We start from the raw sequence: 13,840 nt of genomic DNA, 5'->3' as shown, positions 1-13,840 counted from the left end.
AGAAGTTTGTAATGAAGTAATTCCGATAAAATAAAGAAATTATATTTGTAGAGGATATAAAAATATTTATTTATTATTTTTTTGCTCTATAGTTTAAAGAATGAAGATTACGTCACTCTCATCTAATTCAGTCCTGATCATTCAAATGGTTTCATGGGCCTGTATAAGGACGAGAAGCGTTAAGGCTGGCCAAATGTTAGGTTCATAAGCTATCTGAAGCATTTTCTGATGGAACTCATACGCGTTTACGTTACATTGAGAAGAAAACCACGAAAACCTCCCACTGTTAGTGTGACGGTAAGGGGACTCGAACCCATGATCCGTCCACACGGAGAATATTTTACGTCTGCACTTTGGAATTCGTTTCGACTAGCCATCGCTGGGATTCGAACCCGAGTCTCCTCAACCAGAGGCGAGCGATCTTTCCCCTGAGCCACCACGACTCAGGGGATAGAGCGCTTATAACACAACTTCTATGATGAATTAATTGAACAATCATCAGAACTTCTGATTATTTTTAGACTGTTGAAAACAAAATTTTATTTCAAGCCAAATTCCTTTACTTTCTTGAAAATCCCACACGGTCTCAACATATTTGTATAATAAGTTTTCGAACGCAATCCATTTCAACTGTGCTTAGAATTACAAGGAAGTTCATATTTTAAAGTGAACTTAAGACATTTTTCCTGTAAACAGAAAACTGGTGTGTGTAAAGCAAAGTAAAATTTAGGGTCACCTACTCTGGTGCTCCCTACAAATCAGTCGGACATTGGATGAAAAAAAAAGAAGTCGATGACTAAGCAGCAGTTTGAGAAATTGTTTATTATGTAAATCTTTTGCAGTATTACAATTACACAGCTTGTCTGGGGATTGAGCGTTTGCCTTTCAATAATTTGAACCGGATGTTCCAATCCTGGCGATGGCTGGTCTATAAAAATTCCTTATCCGGCTTGCCCCGATCACAGTGCTGACGTGAAATATCCTCAGTGGTAGACGGATCATGGGTTAGAGTCCCCTTACCCTCAGGCAACCGTAGGAGGTTCTGGTGGTCTTGATCCAGGAGTTCCCTTGTCTTTTGGGTTCAAAATGACAAGGCTACGGAGTTGAACATTAGTAGTTGTAAACCCTATGTTTTAAGCCTAATCTTATTTAATGTAAATATAGGAGTTTGAATTATTATTGAAAACTAATTTTGACACTGAAACAAATTTAAAATTAAGTTTAAACTGTGAAAACAATTAGGATTGGAAAAAACAAATATTATTTTAGGAAAAATGGGTAAAATATAGTGTTTACTTCAATATATCGTCCATGAAGTCAAAATTTACTTATCGTACGTAGAATATGCTAAGCAAGTAAGGCAATGTTCCTCCAATAGTATAAAATAAATTTCAATAGCGCTGGAACGCACTGTGGGCCAGAAAACCATGATCTTTGGCAAAAGTCAAAAATTAAATTTTCAACTAAAATATAGGTAGGCAGTTTTAATACAACCCAAATTAAGCATTTATAATTATTCCAAACATTATAATTTACTTTTTGAACCGACGAGAGTACAATGTAATGAAAAATATGTTAACAAAAATTGTTTTAAATGTAACTTTTAAATTTTTATTTCAGAAATATATATAGAAATTTCACCTTACTGTTATATTTTTATCACAGCAATTAGTCTGAAATTATAGTACAAATTTTCAATGTGTTGGATTAGTTAATAATACTCTTGACAAACTTATAGTTTATATCTTACCATTTGACATTTTACAATGTTTGAATCACTTTCGAATCTTAGTTCCAAAAAATTCCACGAGGTAATTAGCTAAACTTTCTTTTGTTGTCTTCTTTGATGTTTCTTCTTTCGAAAAAATCTGCCCCATTTTGCCCGTATTGCAAAGATGGACTAAATATACCGAAAAACAAAGATTATGTTTTTTTTTCCAGGTTTTCGCGTTATTTTGTAATATTACTTCGGAAATATAATTTGCTTTTTATTTTTAATATAAAATTNGTGAGGATTCGTGAGAAGCTCATCATCAGGGATGTTTCCCAGACCGTCGCCAATAGCCCATTGTGCAGCTCTAGTGCGACGTAAATGAACAACAACAACACACGGTCTGAACATCTTCACATAAAGATTTTTAATAAGTTTTCGAACTCAATCCATTTCAACTGCGCTTAGAATTACAAGGAAGTTCATATTTTAAAGTGAACTTAAGACATTTTTTATGTAAACAGATAACTGGTGTGTGTAAAGCAAAGCAAAATTTAGGGTCACCTATTCTGGTGCTCCCTACAAATCAGTCGGACATTGGATGGAAAAAAAAGAAGGCGATGACTAAGCAGCAGCAGTTTGAGAAATTGTTTATTATGTAATTCTTTTGCAGTATTACAATTACACAGCTTGAGCCGCGATGTCTGGGGATAGAGCGTTTGCCTTCCAATGAGGCGAACCGGATGTTCGAATCCTGGCGATGGCTGGTCTATAAAAATTCCTTATCCGGCTTGCCCCGATCACAGTGCTGACGTGAAATATCATCAGTGGCAGACGGATCATGGGTTTGAGTCCCCTTACCCTCAGGCAACCGTAGGAGGCTCTGGTGGTCTTGATCCAGGAGTTCCCTTGTCTTTTGGATTGGGTTCAAAATGACAAGGCTACGGAGTTGAACATTAGTAGTTGTAAACCCTCCGTTTTAAACCCAATGTTGCTTAATGTGAATATAAGAGTTTTAATTGTTATTGAAAACTAATTTTGACACTGAAATAAATTTAAAATTAAGTTTAAACTGTGAAAACAATTAGGATTGGAAAAAATAAATATTATTTTAGGAAAAATGGGTAAAATATAGTGTATACTTCAATATATCGTCCATGAAGTTAAAAAAATTTACTTATCGTACGTAGTATATGCTAAGCAAGTAAGGCAATGTTCCTCCAATAGTATATTTTTAAAAATTAATTTCAATAGCGCTGGAACGCACTGTGGGTCATAACCATGATCTTTGGCCAAAAGTCAAAAATTAAATTTTCAACTAAAATATGTGTAGGCAGTTTTAATATATCCCAAATTAAGCATTCATAATCATTCCGAACATTATGATTTACTTTTTGAACAGACGAGAGTACAATGTAATGACAAATATGTTAAAAAAAAAATTTTTAAATGTAACTTTCAAATTTTTATTTCAGAAATATATATATAGAAATTTCACCTTACTGTTACATTTTTATCAAAGTAATTAATCTGAAATTATAATACAATTTTTCAATGTGTTGGATTAGTTAATACTCTTGACAAAGTTATAGTTTATATCTTATCATTTGACATTTTACAATATTTGAATGACTTTTGAAATTTAGTTCCAAAAAGTTCCACGAGGTAATTAGCTAAATTTTTTTTGTCGTCTTCTTTGATGTTTCTTCTTTTGAAAAAACCTGCCCGTATTGCAAAGGTGGACTAAATATACCGAAAAACAAAGATTATGTTTTTTTTCTTCATGTTTTCGCGTTATTTTGTAACATTACTTCGGAAATATAATTTGCTTTTCATTTTTAATATAAAATTACGAAAATTATTGTATTTTCATTACTATATTTAGTTATTTAAACGTACTATATTATTTTTTTTTATTTCTGCTCGCCATATTTCAGCCGCCATTTCTTTTTTTTCTTTTTTTTGGGGGGGGGGATATTTTTAGTGCATTTCAAAAATTCAACTATGAATTCAATTTAACTGCACATAAAAACTCCCAAATTTTGAAACAAATTTTATCGAAATACTAATTTTGGCCACGAAACCTTGGATGCTGGTTCACTGTGGAACGGTACATTTATCACAATAAACAGACGCGCTGTGCGCGACACGCAGAAAGCAGCTCTGCGTACCGTTTAAATACTCATGAGTTAAAATACATAGATACCGAAATACGCAGTTGAACCTCAGTTTAACGAACCCCTATTTACCGAATTTCGCGATTTAATGAATTTTATGAAGTTAATGAAGTAGATTAGAGGAAATAATGAATAGCGACTCTGACACAGAACTCGATGAATATGAAACGCCAGTGAATAACTGTTATTTTTTCTGATGCTCTGAAAACAGTAAAAACTTAACCTAATGCAACAAATTTCCTCTCTTCATGATGTCGAAAAATAACTTTTTTTAAAATTAAGAAATCAAGGAAATGATTAAACTTTTAATCTTTAAAATTTAAAATTAATCAGCGCTTAATCATTCGCTGTATTTTAAATTCTTGAATAAAAAGTGTAAGATTTCTATTTATTTTTTGACTTTTTGCTTATTAGAAATGTTCGAATATTTCATAAGGTTAGTCCATTTTTTTGCCCCTGATATTACGAATTATCCTCTATCCCTGATATTACGAATATCCTCTTGATATTACGAACTATCCTCTTGCCTTGATATTACGAATTATCCTATTATTTTCTATCTCTATGATTTCGCTAAATGGGTGTCCGACTTTATTAAATTTTGAACTGTTTCAAATTCAGATTTTTAAAAAAGTGCTTCTCCGCTGTCACCATCAAGAGTCAAGTAATGGACTTCTTTCTAGAAGCTTTATAAACTCGGATCTTCTTTTATACATCCCCCTTTCAACCCATTGTCATTCCTTATTACTTAAATAGGAAAAGTTTTCTCAAAAACCTTTCAAAGTATTTTCTCCGCTAGAAATGTTCTGTCTGAGATATAATATTTGAGAAGAGCAATACATTCATAGTTTTTTTTTTAAATAATATTTCACTTTTTGATATTTTGAAGCGTTAGCAAAGTTACCAATTAGTATCAAAGCAATAAAACCATAAAAAAATGGCGCTCAAATTTTGCATTTTACTATTCAAAATTAGGTGATTTAAAATAATGAAAAAGTTTGTATACCTTACAATTAGAAATCTTTTTGACTCCCAATCGGTAAAAAATAAATAATAAATGCAAAGAAAAATTATGACTCTTTTTCTCCTCTTTCTTTTACACAAAGAACAAGAAAATTTAAATTTACAATTAATAACCAAATGTTCACCCTGACAATTAAAACAATTATTTTTTTTTCTATTACTTCTACTCTTTCAAGAACAGACAATGCCAAATGATTTTTACATTTATGTAAGGGGTGATTATCAAGACACTCTTACTATCAGCTTAAAATATCTTAGACACATTTCTCAAATTTTGAATACTCGATTGATGGTTTAGGTCACAAAAAATAAATCTGCTTTTTTTTCTTCTCAAGGTTAAGGAATCAAATTAACTTCCTGATTGTCTAAATGAGAAACTGGATACAGTTTCTTTGTCTAATATTAGATGCAGCTTATCTGATGATAACTTTAGTTTCTCAAAATCAGACACTTCTCTTCGTTTTAAATAATAATCAGAGCTAGTTGTCAAACGCGAAGTAAATTGCTCGTAGTATAGTTTGTCTAAAGTATGAACTCCCTTTCCCATTCGTCTGGACCCGTGGCGGTGACTATGGCAACGAGGTATAACTATTTCAAATAGGGGTGTGGGGTCGGTCACTGTTTAGGACAGGTAATGGCGAGAGAAGGGGAGTATTTTTCTTCTGTCTATTGTGTTAGCCCTAAAGGTAAGCGAAGCTACCCTCCCTGAAATGCGCTATTCTTGTTTCCATAGCAGCAGACGGCCTTAAACATTGTGGTGGGGGGGGGGTTATAGTTGTAGTTGCGTAGTAGTTCTACGGAAATGCTAAACACGACTGGAAGGGTAGTCGGTTCAAACTCTTTTAACAAAATTTTCCTTACTTTATCATAATCACGCAAATCATTAACGCTTATATAAGAAGTAACATTTAGTGGGAACATAAAATGAAGGTCAGTGCCTTTATTTACACGTTAAACAAAAAGTATTTCAATTTAAAAATTGGTGTGTTTTTCGTAAAATTCTAGAGGATCTTTAATTTTGGGGCCCTTTAAAACTCAGAATTTTTTTAAATCACTAATGAAAAATAAACATGCCTAATAGCTTTACATAATACACTTATTCGAAAAAGTTCAAGAAAATCAAAAATGTCGAGTATCCATACGTGCCTGATTCGCTCATTTTTTTTTCTTTCTAAATCTAGCTTTTAACCTCTTAGAGACGAACGAGTCACATATGCACGACAATTACGGTAACAAAGATAAAACTGGTAGCCTTACTATTTTTATAGTAGTTTATTCGTGGGCGGGGAGTTGATAGTTTTCTTTATTTAATCCACCACTACTTAGTTCAAATTAAAAATTATATAGTTCAACTTTTAACAAACATAGATTGGATGTATTAGATTTAAAGTGAAAGTAAAAATAAGGTCGTCAAATTAGCCATGCCCGAACTTAAGCTACCGCTTTTTATTTTTTTCTCATCCTGTTTCTGATTCCATACGAATATATATTTATGAATCGCCCGTCCCGAAAAGGTTAAACTAAACAAAATATTCGTAAAAGAGCTATTATAAATTAAATAAAAATAGCGTAAAAGAAAACGAATACTGAAATAAATAAAAAAAATTACTTAAAAGAAACGGATTCTAACATGATAAAAAATATTTAAGAGAAAATGAATACTAAACTGCTTAAAAATATTTAAATGAATAATAAGCAATAAAACAATATTTAAAGAAACTCAGTTAATTCAAAATGACTAGGAGTTTAAAATTAAACAGAATATTCATGCAATTCCAGCGTTTTTCAAGGGGGGTGGGACTAAAATCATTCGAAATGAGAGAAAAAACTCATTTATCTCACCCTTATGAAATATAAATATCGAAAGTAAGCTTTATATTTTATCTCTTAAACTGACATTGAAATATTACCGAAAGCTTTTAAACTGAGTTATGTGTAAATAGAAGTTATTATTTTCATTATTCAGCATTCCAAAAACACCTGCTTCCACTAAAGGAGGGAAGTGAAATTTTTCGCTCTTTAAATATTTATTAAATAAAATCAATAAATCCTCCGGAACGAAAAGGATTCAGCTTTACTGCTGAATATTATTTATCGATGCAGTGAGTTAATTTATCAATACATCGCAAAATATCGAAGTTTTTAGAATATCATGGAAGCTATTTTGAATAATTAATTCTCATGATGTATCGCAATTATAATTATTTCGATAAAGATCATTACCGACAATGATAATATCGTAAATATTATCTACAAAAGTACTTACCAACAATGTTACGTTGAATGTCATATTGATATTTATCAAATGCAGTAACATCACAATAACCATAAACAGCGATAACAATTAATTTAGACAACACTCACTAGACAGAAATTATGATGGTTTTCTATGATGGTAAATGAGATGGTTACCATCACAACCATCAATCAAATACCATCAAGACTGGCCATCATATAATGTTAGGAATTGGAACAACTTTTAGTGATGATTTATAAGCAGCAAAGCTGTCATGTATATGAAAAAAGTTTTTTTTCCCCTTCATTGTGGAAAGAAAATAGTACCCCACGATTAGTAATATCGCCACATTTTTTTATGATAAATTACGATAATGAAATTTCATTTTTCTTCGTCACTGTTTAAAAATAAATAGAAAATGTCCAACAATTAAAGTTGCAACTTTGTTTCATGTGGTATTATCTAAGTTTTGATTAAAAATTGCAAGTTATAGATAACAAAAATTATTCACGTTTAGAATCATCATTTTGCTTAGCATATGCGTAGCCACACTTATTGTCGGGGCAGTGAAGTTTTAATTAAACTAGTTGTAGTTCATTTACGTCACACTAGAGCTGCACAATGGGCTATTGGCGACGGTCTGGGAAGCATCCCTGTGGATGATTCGAAGATATGCCATCACAATTTTGATCCTTTGCAGAGGGGATGGCATCCCCGCTTCGGTAGCCCAACGACCTGCACGCGAAGTCGAGCACTTTACAATAGAACAGTTTAACGAGGACTAAAAAAGCACACTCCCTCGGACCCTACGTAGACTGATCCAAGTGGTCACCCACCCGCAGACTGACAGCGGCCAGTGATGTTTGACTTGGGTGATCTGCTGGGAACCGTGTCTTAACGATCAGTCCATTGTGGGACTTTAATTAAACTAAAATTTCGACAAATCAGCATAAAGGCCGGGATAGCCTGGTTGGTAGGGAACTGGGCCCGTGTCCAAGGTGTCGCTGGTTTGATCCCCGCCGGCGTGTAGTAAATGAGGAATAATGCTCTCTAAATCTGTCGAAAAAGTCCTCCATGTTCCCATAACAAATCATACCTATGGGGGTACTGATGCAGGAGTTTCCTTGTTGTCTGGATTGGTTCAAAACTATGGCTATGGAATTGAAAATTAGTAGCCGAAAGACCAAAAACTGGTTCGACTGTTTAACGAGGAATTTAAAATAAAATATTATAAAATAAAATAATATATAATATTAGAAAAATTAAAGTGCTAATAAAGCAAGAAGAGAGAAAATTTCAGTCATTGCCACATGCAAAAAAAATATAGTGTACTTCGTAGAATTGGTAAAACTTCCCAAAAATATAATCGATGAAACTGTAAGTTTGGAAAGAGAATTACGGTGGTTAAGAAAGTAAAATTGGAGGTAATTGAAGAAATGGAATCTCGATATCTCGAAAGAAAACTCATTAGAGCAAGGAATATGGATCGGATTAAGATAATCGGGTATTGGAAGGTTAGAAGCAAGTTTGGTACACTGACAAATGTATAATTCTGTAGGGAAAAAATGATGGTAGAGTTTGATTTTATGGAGATAAGTCTAAAATTGAATAGACCTTTCATATTAGATCATTAAATTTAATAGTGTGACTTTGCAGGCATTAGGTTTTAACTTTAATAAGAAGATGCATATTTTTTTCTGTTTATTTACAAATGTTTTTCCGATGTGTTTTGGATGTTCCTTCTCTAAAAAAAGAAGAGATACCATTTTGTTTTTATTTGCACAAGAAAGAATAACAAATATTTTTCTTTCCTAAATTTAATAAGGCACAATAAAGATGGAACGTTGCCATGCTACACTGGAGAAATCTCCAGCACAACTGATGATCGTGTTGTTCTGCTAGCAGTCATTCATCTCAAATAACAACGCCTCCTATAGGTCGTTGCGTTCGCGAATTACAAATATAAAAGAATAATTATTATAATAATAATTTTTTTCACTAAAATATACACAATTACTTTCAACATTAAATATAAAAATACCACGATTTTATTGGTGATTATCATTTAAAGCTCAAACTTACATAAATTATCGGTCATTTCGTTTCCTGCCACGTTTTGAGGGTTCAAAAAAAGTTTGCTTATTTAAAGAAAGTACATTTTTTCGTGTGTTTTCGTAAAATTATCATTTTTATTAATGATATAGTATATTTAAGGTTAAACCTACAAACCAAAAACATCGCATGTTGGAGCCTGAAAATCCGATGATTGGATCATAAGATAATAAGCATATATATATAGTAANTATGTATATAAAGGATTTTTTCCTTTCACTTAGATGCAATTTAGGCACTTATTCTTCAATTATAAAAAAAAATCTAAGTGTTTTTGTAAGACTAAAGTAAAAAAGTAAATAACTAGGCAATTGGTTGAAAGTGGTGATTTAGTAATGATCTTTATAATCATCAAAAAATAAAAAGATCTTGAATAGTCTGGGAAATTCCAACGACAGCCTAAAGCAATGTAGCCGGTATCTCCATTCCAATTAGAACAAATGATGCATAAAATTTCCCCAAACAAGAAAGGATAAAATAAATCTTTAAAAGGGAAGAAAAAGGTCTTTCATTAAAAGACTTATTTCTAAGTCAATGTCTCAGTTAGTTTCTGATGTCTCAGTCAACGGATCGGAAAAGAATTTTAGCTCGTATAGACAGATATTCATCTCCATTCCTCCGCAAAATAAATCGGAAAAACATTGGTATTTAATTTAAATTATTCTTTTTTATGCAATCCCTGACCAAAATATTTGACTTGATATAAGATTCTAAGTAAAATCTTAATTGGGTATACTGTAGCCTACGTCACAGGTTGTGTTATTCCTACTAAATTTAACCCATGAACGGCATTTTCTGCGAGCCTAACTTCAAGCCACAAATAAACAAACGAAGTGTTTGATCGTTTAAATAGCTGCTCGCCAGATTTTATTGCATTATAAAGAAAAGTAATTGATATTCGATTTTTGATTAATAATTGATTTATGTGGATAGTGGCATAGAATTTAGCATTGCGTCATGGTAAATGTTATTCCTACTAAGTGGAAATAGTTGTGCTTTTTTTTATATTATACCCAATTATCATGTGATACTATACAGCTTTGTTGATTTTTACTCGGATAAAATGGGTTTGCATTTCTTTACGTTACTGTATCAATGGGTTAACATGGTAATGCAATACGTTAAAAATAAATACAAATAGGAAGTATATAAAAAATCTCCTGAATAAAAACCCATTACATGTATGTTTAAATATAAAAATATTGCATACAAACTCGTGCAAAATATGTCATTATTAAAAAAACTACAGTGCGTCTTATAATTTGGTTTAATTATTATAGTACACTAATATAATACCTGCTATAATAACTATTCTATATTTATATAATATATCGTCAAATTTATCGTATCGTCAAATTTATATTATATATCGTCTAATTTAACCACGCTAACGTAAAGCAGTGCAAACCGCTTAAAAACAATAAAGCTGTATAGTTATCACCTGATAATTAAGATTTTACATGGAATCTTACAGTGCGTCCAATAATTTGACCAGGGACTGTAATTGTTTCACTGGAAAATCCATATTCGCGGCATAAATAATTTTAACATATTAAATATAATTTTTCAGTTTAATTCTTATTAAAAAACGAACAGTAATTGCGTTTAAATTCCATTCAGTGTAGTTGAAATAATGTCGTGTTTGTTAGCCGATCTAAAAAAATGCTGTTTTTAAATTTAAACAAGGCCCGGATAAATAACCCCCTTTATCTTTTCCTATTCTTCATAAGTTTTAACATCTGACAACATTTCTATTCTGCTAGAGTAAGAAAGTCCCTTTGTTCCTCTTCAATACCCCTTTCATGTGATGCACGCTTTCACTTCACTTCAATTTATTCTCAGTTTATTCCTACTTCACTTCATTTGCGATGTTAAGGCTGGAAAGTGTTTTCGCAGAAGTAGACTTCTGGGGCAGAAGTAATCGGGTTATTTACGGCTTCATATTCCAACGACACAAGATGCAGCAGCAGCAAGAGGCGTCAAATGGTTGGAACACACGAGAGAGAGATGCAGCAGCTTGAATCAGCAATGCTGATCAGTAAATAATTTCTGAAGCAGAAATTATTCGAAAGCTGGTTTGATATCTCAAAATGGCGCTTGTTTCTTTGTATTTTTTTAAAGTAGTTCAATTTTTGGAAATGTTTTGCCTTTCATAAAGAAGTACAACTTTAAATGTAGTTTTAAAATCCATCATGTCACGCTCAATTTCGTATTTCGTAGGTATTTGTCAATTTCGGGGGTGAAAAAAATAAGGATTCATTTAGAAATTGCTTTGTGTGAAAAAGTCCTAATTTTGTTTTGAAGTTCAATCATTATTCAAATAATGAAATTTTAGTAATAAACTTTGAATGGGATGTAAAAAACAACAGTTGTATTGCTTTTTTTTCGGAATAAATTTTCCCTGCTGAAGGTTATTAATACGAAGCAAAATTAGAAACTTAATTTATCAATCAGTGACCGCATTTTTAAATGTGGCCGTTTTTGTTTTATCAAAAATTATAAACTATTAAAAAACTGGTTATATTTTTAACGAAAAGCACTTCGTTAGAATCATTTTTTGGATATACAGGGTGGTCCCGAATTCATGGTACAAACTTCAATGGTAGGTACAGGACATTGTAACAATGATTTATTGTATAGGAATGTATAGTCGCAAGTGACGTGGTGAGGCGTAAACTGGAGAAATAACGGCCGAAAGGAAAAACAAAGATTTTAATGAAAGCGTTGTTGACAAGTGTCATGTTTACAGTAAGTGTTCAAAATTGCGTCCACCAGAATCGATACATGCTTGACAACGTCGGTGGAGCCATTGGCGTACACGTTCAAAGATGCCTGGTATTTCACGCACACCTGCAGCAGCTACAGATATGCGAGCGACGAGATCCTCATCTGAGTCAACTGGAGTCTCATAAACAAGATGCTTTAGATGTCCCCATAAAAAGTAATCGAGGCTCGATAAATCGGGTGATCGGGGTGGTCAAGGGATTGGTTCACCACGCCCAATCCATCGAGGACCAAACTGCACACTACTGCCCTCTACCGGCAATGATACCAACCGATCACTCCATTTCTCTTTCCTTTTCTTTCCCCTGTTTACGCCTCACCGCACCACTTGCGACTATACATTCCTATACAATAAATCATTGTTACAATGTCCTGTACCTACCATTAAAGTTTGTACCATGAATTCGGGACCACCCTGTATATATATATATATATATATATATATATTGCATTTGGTTACTTTCGTGTATCAATTGGTTTAACATTGTAATGCAATATGTTACAAATAAAGACAAATAGGAAGCATATAAAAAATCTCCCGAATAAAAACCCATTACACGGATGTTTAAATATAAAAGTATTGCATATAAACTCTCGTGCAAACCATGTCATTAGTAAAAAACTACGATGCGTCTAATAATTTGGTCTAATTATTATAATATACTATTAAAATACCTGATATTATGAATTTTCGATTTTTATACAATATATCGTATAATTTATCCAGTCATCTAATTTACATTATATATCGCCTAATTTTAAAAAAAACTGATACACGGACGTAAACAAGTGCAAACCGGTTTCAGCCCCATAAAAACAATAAAGCCGTATAGTACAGTACCACCTGATAATTAAGATTTTGCATAGAATCTCATAGAAAGTCTAATAATTTGGTAAGAGACTGTATATTCTAAGATATAATTCTTTTAGCTGACGTGGAACAGCCGGTCTATTTTTATAATTGCAACTAAATGCTTTACTCCGCAGACTAGTCTTTTTGAATCCAACCCAGAAGATAAGGGTATTCTTGATTCAGTCATTGGGTCTAACTAGCCTTCGCGGAGGAGTTTTTTTAGAAAACTAACAATCATATGCGTCACATGGACAAGAAAACCACAAAAACCTCTTACGATTTGTAAAAGGATTCTAACTAATGACCCGTCAATGAATTGAAACTAATAATTTCGATCATTAATGAGTAGTTTTCAAATGAAATCTATCTAGTGAAAATATTATTTTTCTCTGTTTACTTTTAATATAAATATCATCTTTATAAATATTTAATATCTATTATTATTAAAATCTTTACAAAACATTTAAAGATCTAGACATAAAGGTATTTAAAGAGTCGTTTGTAAATGTAGATAAGCAATTTTCTTATTCCAAAAATAGTAAAGAGAAGCTTGTCTCACGGAATGGAATATTTAGGCGAACGATTATCAGGAAGCAATTGGTAAACAGCTTGAGAAAAAAAAATTATTTTAATGAAAAAAGAAGAGGGGATTGCGACATTTTGGAGTAATGGCGTTCCGTTTTTTAGGAGGAAAAACTTGAGAGACTTCTAAATCATCATTTCGAAAATTGTTTCGCGACAAATAGAATTTTAAACTGCTCCCAACTTCCTAAATTGAATTTCAGACGATATCCTGTATTTTTTTTTCATTTATTCTCAATTTGACGCAAAGATTTATATGACTCATAAAATAGTTTTATTTTTTTCTTTAAAAAACATGTCAAAAGTGATCACTCTCAGGAATAATTATTTGCAAATGATGAGAATTCGGTGTTTCGCATAAC

The sequence above is a fragment of the Parasteatoda tepidariorum genome, chromosome 5 (assembly GCF_043381705.1).
Source record: "Parasteatoda tepidariorum isolate YZ-2023 chromosome 5, CAS_Ptep_4.0, whole genome shotgun sequence".
NCBI lineage: Eukaryota > Metazoa > Arthropoda > Arachnida > Araneae > Theridiidae > Parasteatoda > Parasteatoda tepidariorum.
Note: the sequence above shows the minus strand (reverse complement) of the source record.